At 47.3% G+C, this 22859-nt stretch overlaps 1 long non-coding RNA gene across 1 annotated transcript in view; it reads right to left on the bottom strand.

Moving 5' to 3' along the window:
* Positions 1-261: 261 nt before the first annotated feature.
* The window catches only part of LOC108504499, a 56590-nt gene continuing 33992 nt past the window's right edge, over positions 262-22859 (bottom strand). The window contains exons 8-9 of the long non-coding RNA XR_001877136.1: positions 1175-1284; positions 262-326 (exon numbers count right to left, since the gene is read on the bottom strand). This is a non-coding gene — a long non-coding RNA (uncharacterized LOC108504499). The remainder of the gene's footprint in view (positions 327-1174; positions 1285-22859) is intronic.

Below are 22859 nucleotides of genomic sequence, written 5' to 3'. Positions count from 1 at the left end.
AGTGGAAGTGTCCCTGCCTGTGGCAGGGGGGTGGAACAAGATGGTCTCTAAGGTCCCTTCCAACCCAAACCATTCCGAGATTCTCTGAAGACCAGCACAAGCAAGAATCACCCCGTGACTTTATGCAGCTCTGAGACTTGCAGAGAAAAAAATCAGTACTGAATAATCAAAAGGCTTCTTCTTACCTTACTAAACCTCTCGATCTGCTGAGAGCTCCGTCTGCCACGGGGTGCTGAGCCTCAGTGACCAGGACCGCTTACTCCTCTGGATTCATGCAGTGGCTCCTCCATATGATTTGGGAATTCTGCTTGCCTTTTTCTCCCTTTCTATAAAGCAAAGTGGGTACAGTTAATGGCAGTCCCTGTTGCTTAACTAGCCAGCTCTCCTGTGCCTTCCCCAGTAATGGATGCACCCCCAGTCGGAGATGTCACCTTCCCAAAGATACCACGTGCCTGGGAAAATCCCTCCTCCACTGCTGAACTGTAGATCAGGTCTGTAGGGTGGCTGCAGGAGATTACTCTGGGGATTGGACTAGATGACTTTTAAAGGTCTCTTCCAACCCAAACTATTCTGTAATTACTTTGGGGATATTTCAGAAGAAAAGAGGAAAGGAATTTTAAAATTTCACCCTGGAAAAGGTACTAGTCCTCTTCCTGCTTTTCCCCATTTAGGCATTGTTTTGAGAAGCATGTTCCTCTACCTCTATTTTTCTTCTGCTGTCTTGCTTTTTTTCTCCCCTCTTGCCTTCCCCTCCTCTCCCATTATCTTCTAGCAAAGTTACTATTTTCCACAGCATAGACTGTGGGCATCACCAAAGTCAGACAGCACCTTGGGTGGTTTTTAGTCCAACCTCATACTCAAAACAGGGCCAGATTCAGAGCTGGATCCCAAATTTTCCATGTGGTAATAAACTCTGTATTACAAAGATGAGCACAAATGTGAGACCAAGTTGTGTTTGGGACAAACCATGAAAATTCCCACAGAAATTTTTAACAGTAAGTTCTCATTCAGCCCAATTCGCTGAACCTGTGGGAGAACTTTGATTTTGAAGGTGTCAGACAGGAAAACCTCAGAAAGTTTTATGTTCAAACCCAAAAGCTTCATTTCATCCTTTTCATATAGGTTATTTCACCCTTTCTTTCCATTCTGATGCCTATGATTTGTATGACTTTACCTGCCATTTAGAATAAGTGGTCCACTTGGGTCAGGTCTCTCCCATGTTTCCGACTCAACATTTCACAAGAACTTCCAGTCAGTGTAAAAACTTGGACTTTTCTCCCTGATCTGGAACAAAAGCAAATAGAAAACCATCAGGAAATTTCATTCCATGTGGCAGGAATTTGACTTTCTGGACAGCTTTCATTGCTGTCAAGAAGGGTGGCTGGCTGAGACAGCTCCTCAAAGCTTTGGAAGTATATCCAAAGGCTCGAAGCTGGCAGCACATCCCTCAGTCCTTGCATCCACTGCCAATATTGTGAGGATGGGATTTTTCAGGGTCCCCTCAAAGAACTAAATATACAGTTCCCAAAATGCCTGAGGTCTCTAATTCTGGTAGACTCCCTTTTGAAGAGTCCCAGCCCTTTTTGTTGGTTGTTTTTCATTCTGCTTTAGATAACCAGAGTGGGCCTCTCGCTCATGGAAAGCATTGTTACATGTGTCACCTCCCACCAAGAAAAGCGAAGAAGGGAGGGTAAAAAGCCACGTGAAGATATTAAAACAGGGAACTGGAATGTCTACAAACTGCTGGGAGAGTTCATTCCTAATACACATATCCCTATTTACTGTTGAAAACAGCTATTTAGCTATTTATGGCATTATAAGCAATCACTCTTGGTTTCTGCTCAGCCTCAGATGGATGGTTGGCCCATATATCTCATGCTGTACTTAAGTAGGATAGAAAAAAACAACCAACCAACCAAAACCAACAAAAATAAACAAAGAAACAAAAAAACTAAACAAAAAAACCCCAACAAACAACAACAACAAAAAAAACACCAAAAAAGAAGAGAACAGACCTTTTGGGATGGGCACATCTGGTCCCCATGTGTAAGCCCAGCCTCAGGAAAAGGCTGCTGACAGAGAAAAGCTGCATGTTGTGGTTCTAGACAAGCTTCTTTAGAGGTATGTTATAGATACAGAGGCACAACCATTATAGATATGTGTGTAAATATACACAGAGAGAGAGACTGGGCAAGAAAGAGCTTTCTATATTTTCCTTTCCGAAGCTCAAAGATCCCACCTGGCCAGCTGCAGATCCCTGGGCAGCACTGATTTACTGTGGAGCAGCGATGCTGTTTCCTGTGTGTTGCTGGATGGTGAGAGACTGGGGAGAGGGACTCGGAATATCCCCGAGTTTGGCAGGGAAGGGCCCAGATAGAAAGCAGATCCTAGAATGGTTAGGGTTCGAAGGGACCTTAAAGTCCATCCAGTGCCACCCCCTGCCATGGGCAGGGACACCTTCCACTAGCCCAGGTTGCTCCAAGTCCCATCCAACCTGGCCTTGGACACTTCCAGGGATGGGGCAGCCACAGCTCCTGTAGGCAGCCTGTGCCAGGGCCTCACACCCTCCCACGGAAGGATTTCTTCCCAATGTCTCATCTAAATCTACCCTTCTTCAGCTTGAAGTCATTCCCCCTTGTCCTGTCACTCCAGGGCCTTGTAAACAGTCTCTCTCCATCTTTCAGGTCCTGGAAGGCCACAATTAGGTAACCCTGAAGCCTTCTTTTTCAGGCTGGAAAAAATAACCAATGTGAAATGATGGATACATTTATATGAAGTTTTTTTCCTTATGTGAAATTTCTAACCTGCACACAGAGCTCAGGTCCTGATGATGGGAAAGACACAAAGACTTTGTGATCTAGCCTGTGCTCTGCTGCCCAAAAACCAGAGCTGGTGCTGCTCTCTGACCAGCAAAGTCTGTCCTCCTGCAGGAAGGCGGTGCCTGGAGATGCCTCCCCTTAGTTTGAAACCCACCATCAGCCTTTATGCACCTCCTTCTTTAACTCCAAATCTCTTTAACTAAATTCACTTATTTTGCAGTGACAGAACAAATAATGCTTTCAGGATGTTACAGCTAATCAGCAGGACATCTTTAACCTACTATTAATTTGGACGGCAAGCAAAATGAGTAGGAACAAAACCAGCTTGTCTCCTCACCCCAAACATTGGCCTCCCAAGGAACCAAGGCTCACTTTAGTATTAAGGAGGGAGCAAGCCATGAGCACAACCTGGTGCTTGGCTGAATTAGGGCCAACAGCCTCCTAAGAGTAAATCCTTGTCTGCTGGGACTGAAACACCCTTGGACAGGATACACTGGAACACAGAACAGCCACTTCAAGGAGTATTTTCCTTCGGTGAGATCGTACATCTGTTCATTGCAAGGCCAAAAGGCATCCATATATTTCTGTAAATTGGAATTTTTGTGGCAGTCTGGGGGATAAAGCACTTATTTTTCTTTTGCCTTTCATGTTGGAGGTGGGTGTCTAATGTCCCTGCATCTTTCTGAACCCTGTTCCTTGGGAGACCTGCTGCCTGGCCCCATCCAGAGACCCCTGCAGCAGAGAAAATTAATCCTCCCTGCCATGCAAACACACAGAGCAAATCCCAAAGGACCAGCCCTGAGGCAGTGATAAGGTCTAGAAGAGCACATCCAGCAGAGAGGCAAGTGATCTCAAGTGATGGAGCAGCCTCCAGCCCCCAGGGCAGCTGACTCAGGAGCCAGCTGCACTCACATTTTGAAAACATTTCACCTCATCCCCCAGTTCTCCATGGACCCTGGCTTGGAGAAGGCTCTCAGCCTTCCCCATGGAGGGAGCAGCTTCTATGGATGTCTCGAGTCCTGGGTGCTTGCTGTCCTGTGAGATACTTTTGGTGGGATGGGGATGCCACAGCCCAGCTACTGCCCTTTGGGAGGGCAGAGATCTCAGCAATCTCCTGTTTCCCAATGCCAAAATGGGATGGATGGATGGAAGGATGTGCCAGTTCTTCATGAAGGGACAAACTGGTGTATAGGGAGACTCATGTGGGAAAGAGGCTGGACAGGGAGTAGAGGAGAGATTGGATATTGAAAAATAGTGGAAAAAAAAACAATAATGGAATTGGAATATATTACAAAACACCACCCACTTCCTTCCACAGCCTGTGTCCAGTTCTGGGCCCTCACAAGAAGGATATTGAGGGGTTGGAGCACATCCAGGGAAGGGGACAGAGGTGGGGAAGGGGCTGGAGCAGCAGGAGCAGCTGAGGGAGCTGGGGGGGCTCAGCCTGGAGAAAAGGAGGCTCAGGGGGGACCTTCTGGCTCTGCAACCCCCTGACAGGAGGGGGAAGCCAGGGGGGGTCAGGCTCTGCTCCCAGGGAACAAGGGACAGGAGGAGAGGGAACGGCCTCCAGTTGTGCCAGGGGAGAGTCAGGCAGGATATCAGGAAAAATTTCTCCATGGAAAGGGTGGTCAGGCCTTAGAAGGGGCTGCCCAGGGAGGTGGTGGAGTCCCCATCCTTGGGGGTGTTTAAAATCCATGTGGATGTGGCACTTGGGGATGTGGTTTAGTGGTGGCCTTGGCAGTGCTGGGTGAATGGTTGGACTCAATAGTCTTAGAGGGCTTTTCACACCTAAACAATTCTATTATTTAAATCAGAAACCTTTTTTCCCTGCTTTTTCAAAGGACCTGAAAATGATCCTTCAATAAGACCACGATAAATATCAGAGTCTCAAATATTTTCATTAGAAGCTGCCATTTGTTGTAGAAAAAAGGGGAAAAAAATCCCAGTACATGCTCAAAGCCTATATTTCCCCCTAGCAAACCCCAGAACAGTTTTCAGCATTCCCTGGAAGTTTTACAAGTCAAACCATTTTAGTCTGAAATACCGTATTTCTGCAGCATCTACTCATACTGAACATGCTGCTTAAATAATCCAACCCATACCTTTAAGTGAGCAACACAGAATCAGGGAATCAGTAAGACTGGAAAAGACCTCCAAGATCATCGAGTCCACATGTTATTTTCGGCTTTTTCCAGGGACAGGAGCATGGTAATATAAGGGGATTAAAGCAAATATTTCTCGAGCATTTGCTCTTTTTTATATACTATAGAACACACGGTAAATGACCCGAAAAACCATGTTGTTAAGAAGTTCCATGAGTATTACACTTTCTTTTCTTTAGATCAGACCATAACTCTCGCAGCAGGGGGAAATTTCTGTGGCCAGAAAGGATAATGAAGACCAGGGTTTGACTAAAAGGTCCTCATGCCCTTGGGTGGACGCTGTGGATGCTGCTTGGGAGCGGAGGGCTTTTTACAGAATTCATAAGAAATGGGCTGTCACAGAATCCCAGAATTGTTTGGGTTGGAAGGGACCTTAAAGCTCATCTTGTTCCACCCCCTGCCATGGGCAGGGACACCTTCCACGATCCCATGTTTCTCCAAGGCCTGTCCAACCTGGCCTTGAACAGGGACAGGGCAGGGAGGCTTTGTTCATATGCAAGTTTCTTTGCATTTTCAAAGACAATATAATTTTTCCCACTTTTGTCTCGCAGTAAGTTCGACTTGGCCAAAGGCAGAAGCAACTGGATTATGCAGAAGGTACATAGGAACTGAAAGGATGTCAGGTTTCCAAGCCCATGCTCTATGCTATGTACAAATCTGGGAATCAGCAGTTCACAAGATACAGAAATTCCTGGGGATCATCCAAAAGAAAAAAGCCATTTTCCCATTATAAGTGGACTGAAACCAGAGCTGGAAATCCAACCCTCCTTAAAACCGTGCTGCGGTTTGGATGAGACGCCCTGAGTCTGGATCAGCTGACTCCCATTTGATGCAGAACCCAAAGCAGATCCATTTCATAGCACTGCTTCAGATGTGGCTGAAAAACTCCTGCAAGTGACAGATTTCCCAATGTTTTTCTGCTTGCAAAATGGCTGCAGGTCCTTGTTTGAGCCAAGAAGCACGAGCACTGCTGGCGAAATCTATCAGCTTCAAGTCTAGGACCATTTTGCAATGCAGTCATGAGACTTTCTGAAACCCAATTCCCAACCAGACTACACCACGGCAGTTTTCCATAGCTTTTTGGGAGGCCAGTTCAAGCACACAGTTCTGCACCCTTTTGGAAAGCTGCTTTTGGGGGAGTTTCCTGCGTTCTCTTGGCTCCCCCTCCACTGACTGCTGTGACTGTTCCAGGCTGGTCTGCAAGCTGCAAAACATTCCCATTTGCAGACTGAGCAAGTTTTAATTACTCCCAGAATTTTGCCTGGAAGGGAAGAGCCAGCCATGGAGGCAAACTGAAAGAGTGTCAGCTTAAATTAGATATGAGGGAAAAATTCTTCCCTGTGAGGGTGGGGAGGCCCTGGCACAGGTTGCCCAGAGAAGCTGTGGCTGCCCTATCCCTGGAAGTGTTGGGGCACTTCCCAGGCCATGTTGGACAGGGCTTGGAGCAACCTGCGCTAGTGGAAGGTGGCCCTGCCCATGGCAGGGGGTGGAACGAGATGAGCTTTAAGGTCCCTTCCAACTCAAACCATTCTGTGATTCATATTAATCAGATAATGAGGGTAATTGATCTCAGTTCTGTACTCCCAAATACACAAGCCACATGGCAAAAAATAAACCTAAAGCACTATTTGGATAAGAGGAATGTGCTGTAAAACCCAGGAAAATTCACTTGGGAGCTTTCTCTCCAATTTTGGGTCTTTTTTACATACCCTACCTGCACATAACCTCCCCTCCCTCCATGCCCAGCCCCTATCTCTGCAACAAGGACCTTTGCCAAATAACACTTCTAGTCATATCTGGAGGATAAGGCATGCAAAGCTCTGGTGCATTCAAATAAAGATTGGAAATCATTTCCTTACAGGAAGGAGCTATCCCAGTTTGTCTTCCCTTCCTTTTGATTATACAGCTCAGATTAGGGAGAGTCAGGAAATTACATCGTCTTATGAAAAATAATAATAATTTAAAAAAATAAAAAGGAAAGAGAAGAATATCAAGGAAAAGGAAATTTTTTCATTTCCTGCCAAAAACATTCCCACAACTTCTTTGAGGTTTCAAAGGCTTGGTTACATTTCTTCTTTTTTTTTTTTTTTTTTTTAAGTTTCACCCTAATAAATACCACTTTGCATATGCTCCTTGTTTTTAAACAGAATATGGGCCACTATGAGAAGGAGCAATATTTTCATCCAATTTAATATTTTAATATTAAAGAGGGAAGGATACTGACAGAGAAACCAAAAGCTAACACTTGCCCCACAATAAATCCTGAGCACTGCTGAGAGGACTAGCTTGGGTCTGTGTATAGAACCATCAGAGAATGGTTTAGGTTGGAAAGGACCTTAAAGACCACCCAGTTTCAACCCCCTGCCATGGGCAGGGACACCTCTCCTGAGACCAGGTTGCTCCAGACCCATCCCTTGCTCTGAGCATCATCTGAGCAAAGACAAGCCTTTCTGGGTAATAAAGTAGGAAAAAAAGAAATCCCCATCAAACACGTTGTGCCTAAATGCAGAATTTATGATTCTACAACCAACTGTTGGTCAGTCAACATGGACAAACCTGTTGTTTTACCTGTGCTCCTGACAAAACTCGATGGGGAGGATGGAGAGAGCCAAACTTTCAGATGGGTGGAGAGAAACCACGGCTGAATTATGTACTGCCAGTTTTAGATCAACCACTCCACGGGAATGATGGGACCAGGTGGGTGAAATACCTTCACCAAAATGATTTATGTCTGGCTTTTGTAAGAAGATACACTATGACAGGCTGTACCATGCTCAGTCTAACTCAACCTGGATGGTCTTAGCACTGTAGTTTACACATAAATATGATTTTTCTTTTGCTAAAGTTGGCTGCGTGCTGCACTCATTTGTATCTTAGCAAATGCACACAAACCTGACACAAACCACGACTCCCTCTGGGAGCAAGGTACCACCTCCCCTGCCAGCTGCAGGGGAGGGCAGTGATCTCAGCCAGCCCCCAGCTGAGCAGCAGAACGGGAGGGAGCAGCCCCCCAACTTTCTGATCAACTTTCCTGGCCTAAGCTTTCGCAGCTGTTCTATACTTGAAAAATGTTCACCCAAACCCTTTGATGTTGCTGCTGCCTTGCCCTTTCTAAGGAGAGGAATGTGGCCTGAGCATCCCAGCCTCACAGAAGAGGGATTCCCCACCTCACAGCTCATCTAAAACCCGTGGGCAATCCCACTGACCGTGGCTTTGGGAAGGGTCCTTCAGTGTTTCCCTGCAAAAGAAACACCCTCAGCTGTGTGATTTACCATCCTCTTAAGGGCTGTGCTTTGCTGGGTGGCCTGGGGTGATGGGGCAAGACAGGCTGGGAGAGCTGGGGGTGTTGAGCCTGGAGAAGGGAAGGCTCCAAGGAGACCTTCCAGTGCCTAAGGGGGCTCCAAGAGAACTGGAGAGGGACTTGGGACGAGGAATTTTTTATCATCAGTACTGATGCTGCCACAGTGCTGTGACAGGCAGCGATGGCACAGTGGCTGCTCAGCACAGACCTGAGACAGCACAGCACAGCAGCTGCTTTCCCCAAGCAGTTCTCAGCCTTCCTCCCGTGCTCCTCTCCCAGCCCTGCTGCTGCAACCCACTGCCCAAACGAGCTCCCGGTTACTCCTTTTAAATACCCCTCCCCTGGGAGTGCTCCTTAGACAGGAATCTTAGAGCAACACCCACCAAAGCCTCTGTGGACATTTGAGATAGGCTGGAGAAAATCCGTCTCATCCCCAGTCTAACAAGTATCTTTGGACGTGGGTGAGCACAAAGCATCAGTTTGTTTCCTTTTGTTATTACTGGAGATCAAAACAAAGCCAGGAGAACAGCAGAGGGTCCCCAGTGGCAGCAGGAGAACAGGAAGGGGTCAAAGCAGCATCATCAGCAGAACAAGGTACCACACACCAGCTCCCACATCCAAAGCCGGGTGATCCATGCTGGGAAGCCCCTCTCCCTCCTTCCATTCCCTCCAAGAGGAACCCATGGGGGTCTCAGCTCCATCCCAGAACTGCAGGATCGTGACCACAGTGGCAGCCCCTACGGCATCCAGCACAAGCCCATCACCACTCTGCTGCAACATCCCAGCAAAGCAAATCCCTTCCATCCAACATCCCAACACAGCAAATATTTTCAGCAGGGTAGATCAGTGTGACTTTTAAGTGTCAGTGGAACCACAGGGTTACTTCTGATCTGGTGACACAGCTTGTCCTAACCTCATTTGTCTCTTTGGAACACCAGCCTCACACAACAAACTATGCTACATACCCTATAGAGCAAACCATGTCTCCATAATCTCAGCCAGTCCTTTTTCCAGTGGGTTGTTCACCACATTCCAACACTACCAGATTGGCATGCAAAACATCTAAACCTTCTTTTAAAAGTTCAGCCTTAGGACAGGCTTAAATGCTAAAAACCTCATCAAGTAGTGGCAGAATTTCCATATCCATAAGGAATTTTTTCAGCTGCCTTGTGGGGCAGGCAGAAGATTATTCTGCAATCCCTCTTGGACCATGAAGTGCTCCTCAAGGCCTGGGCACCATCCATCCCAACATCATCACTCAAAAACAGCTGGAGCACTGACATAGGTTTGAAAACCCTCTTTTATTTCCTACTTTAAACATTTAATATTATATATTAATAGAAGCACTGTTTAATATTTCACCCCTCCTTCAAGTAGCATCACATGTCCTGTAAAATATACGAGCTGGTAGACACCAGTGGTTTCCTGACCTTCTCTGCATCACTCACTGTTTCAAAAACCCACCCTCACTGTGCTCTTCAGTAAATTAAACAACCCTAATCTGTTTAACCCCCTCCTCCCATGGAAGACTTTCCAAGCTCCTCATCCTTTCTGCCTCCCTTTGCTGGCTCTGCTTCAGTCACATTTCCATCTGGTTTGGGCACAGGAATGCTCCCCAAGGTGACAGTGCTCCTGTCAATTGTAGGATGTCATTCAGGGTTGCTCTCCAATCCCTAACTTGTCAAACACCTCCTGGAGTGGGAGATGGAGTGTCTGGGAATAACTACTACCAGGGCTGATGGTACAAACCATTTCAGGACAGCGTAAAGCTGGAAATTTCTGCCATGGGAAGAAGAGGTGACAGAGTCAAACCTGCCTCTGGAATCATCATTTTGTGGTTTAAAGGATGATAGGGAAATTACCACCACTACATCCTGTGCCATAGATAGCAAATATCCCACTGTCCCCATTTTGGGTCTGTTTATTAATGGTCTACAGCTGAAATTGAAAATGTTACCTCTGGAAGGTGAAAAACACAGCACCAACGCACTTGGCAGCATCCATGAGGTCTGACAGCTCCTGGCACACAGGGACATTCGGGGACTTCAGTTTCAGGAAAAGGATGGGTTTGGCAACCCTTCAGTCCCTGGCAGCTGCTCCATCAAAAGCATTTTGCCATGCAGCATCCCTATAGCTAGGGAGAATATTTCCCACTTCCACACTAATTTTACCTGGTTTGCCACCAAGAAAGCAAACCGGTTTTTTAAGGAATGAAATTAAATCAAAAGCAAAATCATTTTGCTTTTCTCACAAATCCTCTTTCCCCCTTTTTTGGTACAGAGATGGAAAATTATATGGGAAGTGGGAGGAAAAAGGATTGTTTAGAATAATAATTTTTCTGTATGAAGAACTGGAAAACTCACCCCAGCTTAATCCGAAAGAGCTGAATTTCCATATCTCACCTCACCCCTCTAAGCCTCTCACCTGGCAGTGATCCAGATGTTTGCTCATGCTGCAGCCTTTGGGCTTTCCTGCAGCACCACGGAAAAGGCAGAGGCTGTGGATGGGAGAATGGGAGGAAAGAGGGAATTGGATGCCTCCAAAGACAAACGCTGCCTTGTGGAAACTGGGATGGCTGCAAGCCTCTCGCAGCTCATTGCTCCACAGCAAGCAAGCTGGTGGTCTCCATCCAACCACGGGCAAACATCCAACTTGGAGACCCTCCATTCCAGACTGATGGCAGCTGCTGAATGTCCCAGCAGTGTCTGCTGCACAGGGAGAACGCGCGGAGACGGGAAATGCGCATGAGCCCTCGCCATCCCTGAGGAAGGGCAAGAGGAGCCCAGCGCTGGTTTGGCACTGCACGGTCGCCCACATGAGCTGCTCCTGTGACAAACTGCTGATCTTCTCCAAGGAGTAACAGACCTTCCCATGAGAAGACCACACAAAAGAAACTAAGGACCGAGTCCAAGAACAGGCAGGATCTAACTAGTCCAACTTAAATTCTAATGTAACATCCAACTGGCCTTCATCCCAAGATGGGACGTGAGACTCAGTCGAGTCAAACTCGAGCATGTCAGCAGGGTGGGCTGTCCCACCTTGGACAAGGCAACACCCCTAAGATGAAACCACCAGCAAATGGGCTTCTGCTGCCCATGGCTCTTGGGCCAAGCCACTGATAGCTGCTGCATCCATCCCTGAGACACCACTGAACGACCAGAAGGATTTTTCCAACCTGTTGCCACTGTCTCAGCGTACAGGGAATTCTGTAACTCCCTATGCACATGGAGATTTTATTTTTCCCTTCTTTTTCAATTACATGTTCCATTAACCGCCTGCACCTCCTGATTTGCTGAAGACTAGCTGAGGTTTCCAAACTGAAGAAGGAAATAAAGCAGTGATCTATTACCATTTACAGCTGCCATGGGACGATGCAAAACTTAATCAGTTGTTTGTGAAATGCTTTCACTAGCAGGGAAAAAAGGCTGGGGGAAGAGCAATCCCTTGCTGAAGATAATTTCCACCCCATCACCCTCTTGATTTTCTTTTAAATAAATGCCTGGGGAAGTGGAAGCCCTCAAAGTGTATCCAGGTGATGACAGCTCTAGGCTCTCTGCTACAGAAGGCTCCCAAACTTACTCCAGCAATGCCATTGCTGCCGGCCCTCCCCAGTGGTCACCAGACCACAGGGTCACTGTTCTGACCACACACAATGCTGCAGGCAAAAGAGCCACTGGGAGGGCCCCTGGTGGGATCTCAGCAATTCCTGGTGTTATTTGAATCAGAGACCACACTCTGAATTCGACCCCCTCAGCCTCCCCTTGGTTGGCTTCAGGTCCAGAAGACCTCTTGGGTCAGCTCTGCCCTTGACAGGTGAGTTTAGTCAGCATTCCTCAGATGGCTGTTTTAGAGGTCATACCATTCCTGACAAGACCATTCCAATGAGATCTGCTGACCTGGAGCAATCCTGATGGGAATGACAGCTCTGTGTAGCTATTCCTTGAAGAGATGGCCATGGGTAGATACAGAACTCTGAAGAAGACAGCCCCTTGCAGCTCACCTCTGCTGAACCCTGTGAGGAGTGGCTGCAGCTCCCCATCAGCACCATTCCAGCAGCGCCGGAGGGACTCTGCCAGTCCCACACCCGCACGTTCCTCCCTGATTATCACAAAAACCTCTCTGCTCCCCAACTCAGCCCACGTGAATTGGGCTCAAAGACCACCCAGCTCGAGCTGCAGAGCATTCAGCGACAAATAAAAATAACAATTGCATTAAGTGAGGCTCCGCTCCTTGCCAGGAAGATTAGCAGTGGGAAAATTCCTCCTTCAGGGAGTTCTGCAGCCAAGGACCAGCCCTCAGGGTTCATGACCGACAGCACGCCCCACGCACACTTAACAGCTATGGGGGAAACGTGGGAAGAATGATGAGACTGGTGAGTTCCCCTAAATCTCACTATTGCCCTCATTCCTCAAAGGGAGAGCATGGTCAGGTCAGTGATCCCGGCGGAATGACAGGCAACCGGCACCAGGCTCGTTTATCAAAGCTGTTCCAGGGGAACTGGGGACAGGAAGGCTGCACCAACTGCAGCATCATCTTTCCCTCCAGCCCATTTGTTATTAAGAACAAACCAACCTGAGGATATTAAAGAAAGGAGGAAGAATCACCTCATTCACTTGTCAAACAGATTTCCACCAAGCATCTCCGAGGACGGGTCCACATGTGCCAAGTGAAGAGTGTGTTGTATAATGAAGAGCCATGAAAAGGCAAGAGCCAAATTATGGATCACAGAGAAAAATACTCCATGGAGGTGAAAGATGAATACACACACACACACACACACACACACACACATATCCTTCAAATATTTTTTACTTTGCAGAAATGCAATGGAAGGAAAAACAGGCTGGAGAATTTTGTCTCACCACAACCACCAAGTGCTAAAAATCCCCTCTAGGGCTTAAATGATATGTCCGTGCTCCAAACCTTTCCAATACTTGCCCTCAAAATAATTCAGGAAAGCCTGTTACACAGTCCCATACCTGTTCTTGCTGAAAAGAGCACTTCAACACCGGACTACAGAGAACTTTGTGCTTTATGCACAGAATTGGATTTGTCTGACTGCCTTTCACTCTCCAAGTCTAATCAGATGTTACCTGGCTCATTTCACAGCGCAGTGTGGGCACAACCTTTATGTTACATTAAAAAAAAAGACATGTCACACCAGAAACACAGCAAGGTCTTGCAGAAACATTGTCCTAAGATGCAAAAGCTGATCTATACATCAACTACTCACACTTTTTGATTCTCTCCTCCTTTTCATAGACAAGACAGTTCTCTTTCCCCTCCTCCAGCCACTTTCTAATCACTGCCCTGCCCTGCCACCTGGTAAAAGAACAGTAAAACACTGGCACAGGAGAGCAGGCAACTGCAATATTTAATGACTAAAATAATTTTTCTGAACCTCAGACTATTTGGAACCTCCCAGAAATTCTTCCAAGTGAGTTAAGAATCGCACGGGATGGCAACTGTGCATGACAAAAAGGCCTCAAAACACCTTCCAAATTAATTACTGAGTTCAACCACCACAAAGTCTTCTGCCAAGAGCCGCAGGGCCCAGTTTTCCTGCTTTTGATTGATTTTACTTAATCACAGAGCTTGTTAGTCCCAAGCAAGCCCCCCATATTGCATTGTGCTTGACCTCCTTTGGATCCCACTCATGGGATTTGGGGATGGTGCCACCCAGCCAGATGTTTCCAGCGCCTTTTGACTAGAAATACATATTTTTCTTTTATTGGACACCCTGGCAAGAGAACCCACATGGAATGTAAACTCTGTCTGCAGAGATATATATTTTCTCTCACTGTTTATAAACAGATAGAGCCCAACTCTTCCCCCGCCAGAGTTATATGAGCCCAGAATTTATCAACATTGAAGAACATACTCCTGATTTACACTGAAACAAACGGGCAAATTGTTTGCAGGAGAAAAAAACTAGATGAGGCAAGCAACTCTCATATGCATATAGATTTGAATACACACACAACAATAATTAGATTATTTGTAATCAACACACTTGCCTCAATACCCACTACAGCAAACTTGAGATCCAGAGGGAAACTCAGGGAAAGATACCCTCGTTTTCCCCAGTGGGAAGGGAGGCTGCTCACATCTGAAAAATTTCCTTGGCAACATCTTCATTTGGCAGCTGCTTTGACACCCCTGAGCCAGCCCTCACATTTTCTCTGCTAAAGGAGCAGAGATGGGGTGTCACAGATCGTACACCCACAGACCCACAGAGGGTTTCCTGGCTTCTCACCAGCTCACCAAGGCCAGCTTGGATGGGGCTTGAAGCAACCTGGGCCAGTGGAAAGTGTCCCTGCCCATGGCAGGGCATTGGAACAAGATGGGCTTTAACGTTCCTTCCAACTCAAAGTATTCTGTGGTCTGTAGTTCCAAGTTCCCTTTCGTTGCTGCTTCTCCTGCCTCGCTGCTGGGTCTTGTTCTGCTCCACCTCGTGTTTGCTGCCCCACAGGACTGTGGCCTGGTCCCAAGAGTCACCAAAGGCAGGTTACTAAGCTGGGTCTACCTTCTCCCACTCAGCTGCTGGCCCAGCCTTCAGGACCTGCAAAAATCACCTGGTGATTCTAATGGAATCAGGCCTGTAGCTTCTGTTCAAAGGCCTGAAAGGCACGAAATCAAAGTACATTAATTTGATAACTGGCCTGCGTACCCATGAGGCAATAAGGATGGTTTGCATCAAATGTCCTTACAAGACACAAGAGAAGCCAACAATGTTTTGACATCAAAAAATTATGATACTTGTAGAGCTGAGCTCTCAGAATGATGCATTGTGTGGCCCCAGTTACTGTTGAAACAACACAAACACACTGGTAACAATAATATATATGTATCTATATATTTATACATTTATAAATGTGCAAACACATAGGCAGGAGGAGATAAATATCTGCAGGTCACAAATGAGCAGCTTTAGGAAGCTGCAGGACATGAGGGAGGATTTTGTTTAGAGTACAGCTTCCCCCTTCCTCCCCCCAGGACGAGATCTCAAACATCTGTCCCCCATTGCCTTCCAGAGAAGCCAAAGGGGTCACTAGTGCAAAACCAACACTATGCAGAGAGGTCACACTTTGGCAGGGCAGTCGATTTTGGATGGATGAGGAGTACTGACTGTGCTCATCTCCTGCAGCTTCTGCCTGATGGGGCTGCAAAGCTCTGGCAGGGTGCTGCTTCTTTGCCACATTGATGTAAAGGTTTGGGGATGATAAAACTGGCCAGGGGTAAGGTTAACCACTGACACTGCATCTCTCTCCCTCCATCCTCACCATCTCACAACCGTATCTGAGTGGAGATGCCTCACTCCTTTAATCTGTTTTTTTAATACTCTTACGGAGGGAATCTGGGATCATCAAGCTTAATGCAGCTCAAAATGTTTAGAAAAGCAGAGGAGGGCAGAAAAAGGATAAATACGCACACAAATAAAATCCCAGAAAGGGGAGGAAGCAAAGCTGTATTACAGCAAAGGAGCCCTGTTAGCACAAGACACTGCTGAGAGCAGAGAAAGACTGAAACATGCAGGTCCCAAGTGATATTGCAGCTGAGTGCCAGGACAGCATCCCTCCAGGAGCAGGCAGGGGGAAACCAACTGTTTGAACAGCAGAACTAGGCTGAAATGCTTTCTGAAAGGGCTCCAGGAGGGAGAACATGGAGAGGGTCTCCATGGCCCAGGCTCAGCCTTTCCCCCTGCAAACAGTGCTGCCCCCACATCCCTCACGGACACGGCCATCCATACGGGAGATTCTCCCAGGGGCACCAACAGTCTGCAACACCCCAACAGCTGGTGGCTTCTGGTGCTGCAGGACAGGACAACTGGGTGGCCATCAGCCAGAGGGAGGGGGCTGCCACCAGAGGCAGAGATTAGCAGAAGCAGGTACGTGCTGCACCCTAAGAAGGGAAAGCTGTGACAGCCTGACTTCAAGCCTAACCCACAGCAGCACAAAAAGATTGATATCAACCATCTTCCCTTGCTCTGGGATATTCCTTTGGGAAGGTGATGCCAAGCCACATGGAAGCATACCCTTCCTTCACACCAAGCCACATGGGACAGCCTCCAGCATGGCTGCTCCAAAATCCCTGCAATCCCAAGCAAGAATCAAACATGCCTAGCAAATTCCTCTCATAAATCTCTGACAGCCTAACTCATACAGGACTTCTGCAGAATGACAAATGCCTGCCATTTTCCTAGGAATAAAGGAAAAGAGGCCTCCTTCCTTCCATTAGCCCTTTGAGGGGAGTTTGGGTTTGTCTTGCTGTTCCAGGCTGGCTGGAGGCATATGATGGGACAAAGATGTAGTCTGGGTTTTTTTTTATCCTCACAACACTATATCTACTTATAATACTCCTTTTTTTCCAGTTTACTCCTGATCCCAGCCTCAGCCCATCCTGCCTTGAGCCCCAGAGATCCATCACAAGGAAGTCACATTGGACAAACGTGGTCATTGCTGTCACAACCATTCTGTCTCCAAGGCTGGTTGTTGTCCAGCACCTTTGGATGGATCTTCATAAGAGCCCAGAAAGCCCAGACAAATAATCCCACAACACACTGGGATGTGCCATGAGTTCTTGGCACCAAATCTATGCACCAGGGGCAGGGTGGATTCTGCAGTCTGTTTGCTCTCATAAGTGAGCCAGACTAACACGAAGGACCAGGGTGTAGCTCCCTGCAGGGATCTGTGCTCAGGGACACTGCCAAGCAGCCCCAGAGAGGTGGGGACAGCAAACTGGCTGTGAAACCCAGCTAGAAAGCCTCTGCAGGAAGAAGTTGCCCGACTTAAGAAGCATAAAATCAAAATCCTTCCCTGGACAATATCCCTTTTGTTTAAGGAGGAAAGTAGTCCTGAAAAAGCAAAGTTTTTCTCTTGGAAAACTCAAATAGCCAAGTCCTGGGAGACTGCTGAACTCACTTTCCACAGCCATCAGGAGGAAGGTGAAGCTGAAATACTCCATCCAGGAAAGGCCCTCAGGAAAACAAACCCTGTTTGTTCCCTGCTGATTTTCCTGCTCTTTTTCATCCTTGGGAGGAGGGGAACCCTCCTGGTGCAGTCACCCACAGCTCTACTTATTGGCAAAAGAGCCCCTGTCTGGTGCTCCCCACAGCTCTCAAAACCCCTGATCCCAACACCTGGGGGCCCACTCCATGTGCTACTACCAAGCATCTCTTGAAGCAAATCCTCCTGAGCTAAATCATGGCCACTGCCAGCACCCAATCCCCAAAGGCCTCTTTCCTCGGGGGTTTTAGGACAGTACAGGTTCTCCTTTCTAAAAGATCCCCAGTTCCCAGCACAGCAATATCCCTGGTCTCCACACCAGGGTCAGGCTCACCTTGCACCCACACACAGACCTTCCCAAGTGCAGGTGATCAGACACACCATGGGCTGGGCAATAATGGGGTGACCCCCACTCTGTTGGGGTTCTTTGCCTGTCTCCTGAGCCGTGGAGCTTTGCTTTCCATTGCTACTTAGAATCCCAGAATGGTTTGGGTTAAAGCTCATCCAGTTCCACCCCCTGCCATGGGCAGGGACACCTTCCACTAGCCCAGGTTGCTCCAAGCCCCGTCCAACCTGGCCTTGGACACTTCCAGGGATCCAGGGACAGCCACAGCTTCTCTGGGCAACCTGTGCCAGGGCCTCCCCGCCTCAGCACAGGAAAGTCCTTGCTAGCACTGTCCCAGTGTGTTCAGCTGGCCCCAGGACATATATTTGGAGGGTGAAACCCTCTCCTTAAACCCCCCAGACCCTTATTCCATCCACCTTTGTCTTAGAGAGGAGGATGCTGAGCTTTGCAAGCATGGGCTGTTACCTGGAGCAGGTTTGCTGCATCCTTAGGGAACAAACACAGGCAATTCACATTTTATCCAGGAGAAAAGTGAAAAGCTGGATACGTCCTCCTTGGTAGAGAGATACACAGCCCTGGAGTTCCTGTTTATAAAACTGCAATCAGTGCAAGCACAAATTAGGTAGAATCAGTCAAAAGTAGGAAATTGCCATCAGAATTTCCCCTTTTTTTTCCTTAATAAAAAAAAAAAAAGGCAATTTAAAACCACTCTGACTGCTGAGCTTTCACAAAAGCTTTCCAAGCCTTCATTTCAATGGTGTGTGTCACCACAGAAGACACACAAGATGCAGTGAATTCCCCCAAGTTAATTTGAATTATGCCACAAACCAGATGTGTTCTCTGGTGCACAGAGAACCTTTTTTTCTTCTATTTCCAAACGACTACTGCCACATCCCATTAGTTCTTTTATCCCACTGCATCATCTGACATGACAGAATGAGTCTGACACCCTCATATATCATCAGGAAGCAACTCCATGCAAGATGGAAAGAGCAGCAGTTTGTTGTAGAAGCAGGTTTGATGGGAAGTTGGGGCTACTGTCTCGAAGGTATTTAGGAAAGGAGAAATTCCCCTTTCTGCACCAATTACTACCTCACAGCCAGGAGGTATGCAGGAATGAAGGTGGAATTAATCGGTGAATCATATGGAATTTCACCCTCTGGGCTCGGCTTCCAGCTTGTGGGAAAAAACAGAGATTTAAGCAGAAGCTTTGAAAGCAGGAAGAAATAATTAAAAACACAGAGCCTGGCCTCCTGTGTTAGAGCAGGCTGTGCTTTGCTCCCAGAAATTCCTCCACCAAGCCCAAAAACCCAGGGCGCTAAGGACGAATCTGCCACTGTGCGACGGATATAAACTCGAGACAGAGCTGAGCAAAATGTGTAAGATCCTTTGGACACCTATTCCAATGGTTAAGCCCTTCTTATCTTCAGAAAGTTTTAATCTAATGCCCATTTCCTGACCTCAGTTTACAGTCGCCTTCCTGGCTGGGTCTGCTCCTGCTCAGCTCACGGAACTCCAGAATGGTTTGGATGGGAAGGGACCTTAAAGCTCATCCTGTTCCAAGCCCCTGCTATGGGCAGGGACACCTTCCACCAGACCAGGTTGCTCTAAGCCAAGTCCAGCCTGGCCTTGGACACTTCCAGGGATGGGGATGTTTTGAGGACACCTCTACATCAAGTTTTTCCTTCCCACTCTTGCCATGCTGAGCACAGACGTCCATGGGAAACACATCCCTTGGAACAACATCATGTTGATTTGCTCAGTTCTCCTCCACCAGAGCCTATGGATCCTCCACCTAAGCCCATATCTCTGCATTTCTGCTATAACCATGACTCAAACTAACCCCAAGGACACAAACTGGCATGCCCAGGGCAGCACGCACATGGGGTCACATTGGATTTCCCCTTCAGGTAAGTTGCTGTAAGAGCTCAGTGCAAGGCAAATTTTCCAGATGTGAGTCACCCTCTGCATCACATACAGGGGGAAAAAAATACCCCAATTTTACAGCCTTTCTGGTAAAGGAATGCAGAGAATGTGCCATAAACACTCCCCCCATCAAATAGGTGGTAAATTGAGCCAGGAATGCTTGAAACGCTGCACTTGGGAGAACTGGTGGGAATGATCTGGGGGTTTGAGCCTCTTTCAGTCAAACTGTTTGTTCTTTCCGTTCCTTGATTTCTTTTCAGTGCATTTGAGATGTTGAGAAAGATTTTTCTCTGCCTTACTCTCCTGGTGCATAAGGGGTAAACAAGGAAAAACCTGTGAAGATATATATATATATGTATGTGTGTATATATATATGTATAGTCATACGGCTCCACAAGGAAATCCCAGCTCAAACCACGCCCAAGGGCTCCACTGCAGAGCACCTTTCTGCCTGACAGATGGGGATTTCCCACCTTCAGAAGGTCTTTATCCAGAAACAGACAAACGAAGCACCCAGCAACATTTCTTCCTCTCCTGAAAATATTTGAACAATCCCAGATAAAAGAGCCAAGCTTTACAGGGCATTACATGTGCTTTTGATGAATTCTGTTTCTGCACTGAGTGAAGGAATGCACTTGGCAGGCTATTTCCCCCTATATAAAAACACTGAATTAGCATTTCTCCCTGTGATTCTCAGTGTAATATTGCTATGTCAGAACAATACAGGATAAGCAAAAACCCATAAAAATGGTCTTATAAAATTGCACAGTGCTTTGTTTTCATGCTTTAATCCCTTGGCTTCATCAGTTGTTCCACCTGCTGAGAGCAACAAGCCTCTCCTCCACAGAGCTCTTACGGTTATCAAAAATCTGTGCTCTGCAAGATCCAAGGGGACTCAGTGGCCATCACCCAGCTGAAAACCATGATCCCAAAGAGTATCTGGAGATACTTCAAGGCCAGGTAGGACAGGGCTTGGAGCAGCCTAGTCTAGTGGAAGGTGTCCTGACCCATGGCAGGTGGTGGGATGAGATGAGCTTTAAGGGCCCTTCCAACCCAAACCATTCTGTGATTCTGTGACTACCTGGTGCCTAATTTTGGGGGCAATGTTTCTTTAAGACTGGCAGTTAAAGTGCAGCAGTAACAATCTAGGGTTAACAAGGTTAGGCATTATGTCCAGATTAGCATTACCAGATGACCTGAAGCAAGGGTTATATTAAAAAATGCCTTAATTAAAAAATACAGGTCAGAACCAGTTTCAGCTCCAAACCTCGGGTTATATTCCCTAATTAGAAGGCTTGGACACATAGCTCAGAGTGATGGATGGGCCGTGTCTGCCTCATGGCATCACATGAAGAGATGGGACACGGCTCCCCGGGCGGGGCTCGGGTGAGATCACACCACTTCTCTTCATTGCAAATCACCTCTTTTTTTCCCCAGAAATTAATAGACTGCAGGCACTCGGGAACGAGAAATCAGCAGGGCACTGACTCCTGTTGGTTGCTTCACTCTGAACTTCAACTTTATGCCCTGAAGCCACACCAGCTGTTGGCTCAAGAAAAGCAGAGAGTGCCCACAGCTTAACATGTTATCGACCGACTGCCCAACCATAGTACCTGTGCAGGAGGCAGGAGATTTTTGGGCAAAAGGAGATCCTCCTTTTGCCCAATCTGTACCCTGGAGGATGACCTCCACCTCTGTGGGGTGTCCTCAAGGTCTTCAGCCCTGCTCAGACTGTGGGAAAGGTTTGCAGAACAGACCACGAGCAACCACATCTAAAGTGCGAGAGCGACACAGTCCTGAGCAGGAGGGAGGGATTAGGTGCTAATGAACACCTTCTACCTTTCACCACACACTGTGCTGACCATCTCCACCCCCTTCACAGACATCCACACAGGTGCCCTGCCTGGTTCAAGCCCTTCACCAAAACTGCCAAGCACAGGCCTGGACCCTATAGAACCCCATATGCCAGTTCCAGGATACTTCCCCAGGTGGTTTCAGATGAAATCAAACCTCTTGTCATCAACACCACTGCAATTTCTTGCTGGAGGAGAGTAAACCCTCCCCATGAACCTCATCAGAGTGATCCTCCTTGAAACATCCACCTGACATTTGGGCAAAAGTGCTTTTCCACTCAAAAAAATAATATCATCACTTGTACAAAAGAACTGGAAAAAACCATGAGGAAGTGTCAGGAAATAGGGTGAGGAGCTGAGCCTCCCACCCTGGATGATTAGAGACCTACAGCACTGGAGAGGAGGGAAAGCAAACCTTTTACATTGCAGTTTAAATCCCAGAAAGCAGATTGCACCCTCAGTAAAAGGTTTCAAATACCCCCCACCCTGCCCCTAAAAACCCCCCCAAAACAACAATAAAAATCAAACAAACCCCAACAAAACCAAATCAACAAAAAACAAACCCAATATCCTTTTTTTTTTTCCTGCAGCATAGTATAACCCATTGCAAATTCAAATAACTTGCATATTTCATTTGTTTATCTGCTGCCCTAAGTAGAGATTTTGCTACACAGCTTGCAATTCCTTTGGGAAACCAAATTGGTAATCTGATGGAGAAAGCCATAAACGGGAGAAGGCCTTCCAAATTAGAGAAAAAAAAGCACTTCCTTGCAAAAGAAGGTTCATTCCTTGGCTATTTCAGCATGCAGGCAAATTTAGGGGGTGCCTGATAGGTATTTCAGATAAAATGGACTGGGAATTGTCCCAAGGACAGTCGATTTGTTTGGTATTAGCTCTGCCCTGCTCTGTCAGTGTGTGTCTCCATTACAGGCCATTATTGCTGTTTTCCTGCTTCATTTACATAATTAAAATAGATGAGCTGTCAGGAGAGGCACCTCGTCCCCTTTCATGCTGTAGGAGGAGACGGTGAGGTGTTCTCCATCCCTCCGCCTTGCCAATCCCCCTCAAGTGACAACAGCACACACCAGCCAGTCTGCCCTAAATTCCTCCTGCCCACCATTCCCACCATGGAACAACTCAGTAAACACCTCCTGCACTTGACAGTGGTGGCAGGAGTGACTTGGAACCCTCAGGGTGAGATGAACAGCCGAGCACCAGGAGATCTGTGGGGCACAGAACATCTCCCTGAGCACCACGAGATCTGCGGGGCACAGAACATCTCCCTGAGCACCAGGAGATCTGTGGGGCACAGAACATCTCCCTGAGCACCAGGAGATCTGTGGGGCACAGAACATCTCCATGAGCACCAGGAGATCTGTGGGGCACAGAACATCTCCATGAGCACCAGGAGATCTGTGGGGCACAGAACATCTCCATGAGTACCAGG

The sequence above is a fragment of the Lepidothrix coronata genome, unplaced genomic scaffold (genome assembly GCF_001604755.1).
Source record: "Lepidothrix coronata isolate B3197 unplaced genomic scaffold, Lepidothrix_coronata-1.0 Scaffold165, whole genome shotgun sequence".
NCBI classification, from domain to species: Eukaryota; Metazoa; Chordata; class Aves; order Passeriformes; family Pipridae; genus Lepidothrix; species Lepidothrix coronata.
This window is presented reverse-complemented; position numbering and strand designations above follow the sequence as displayed.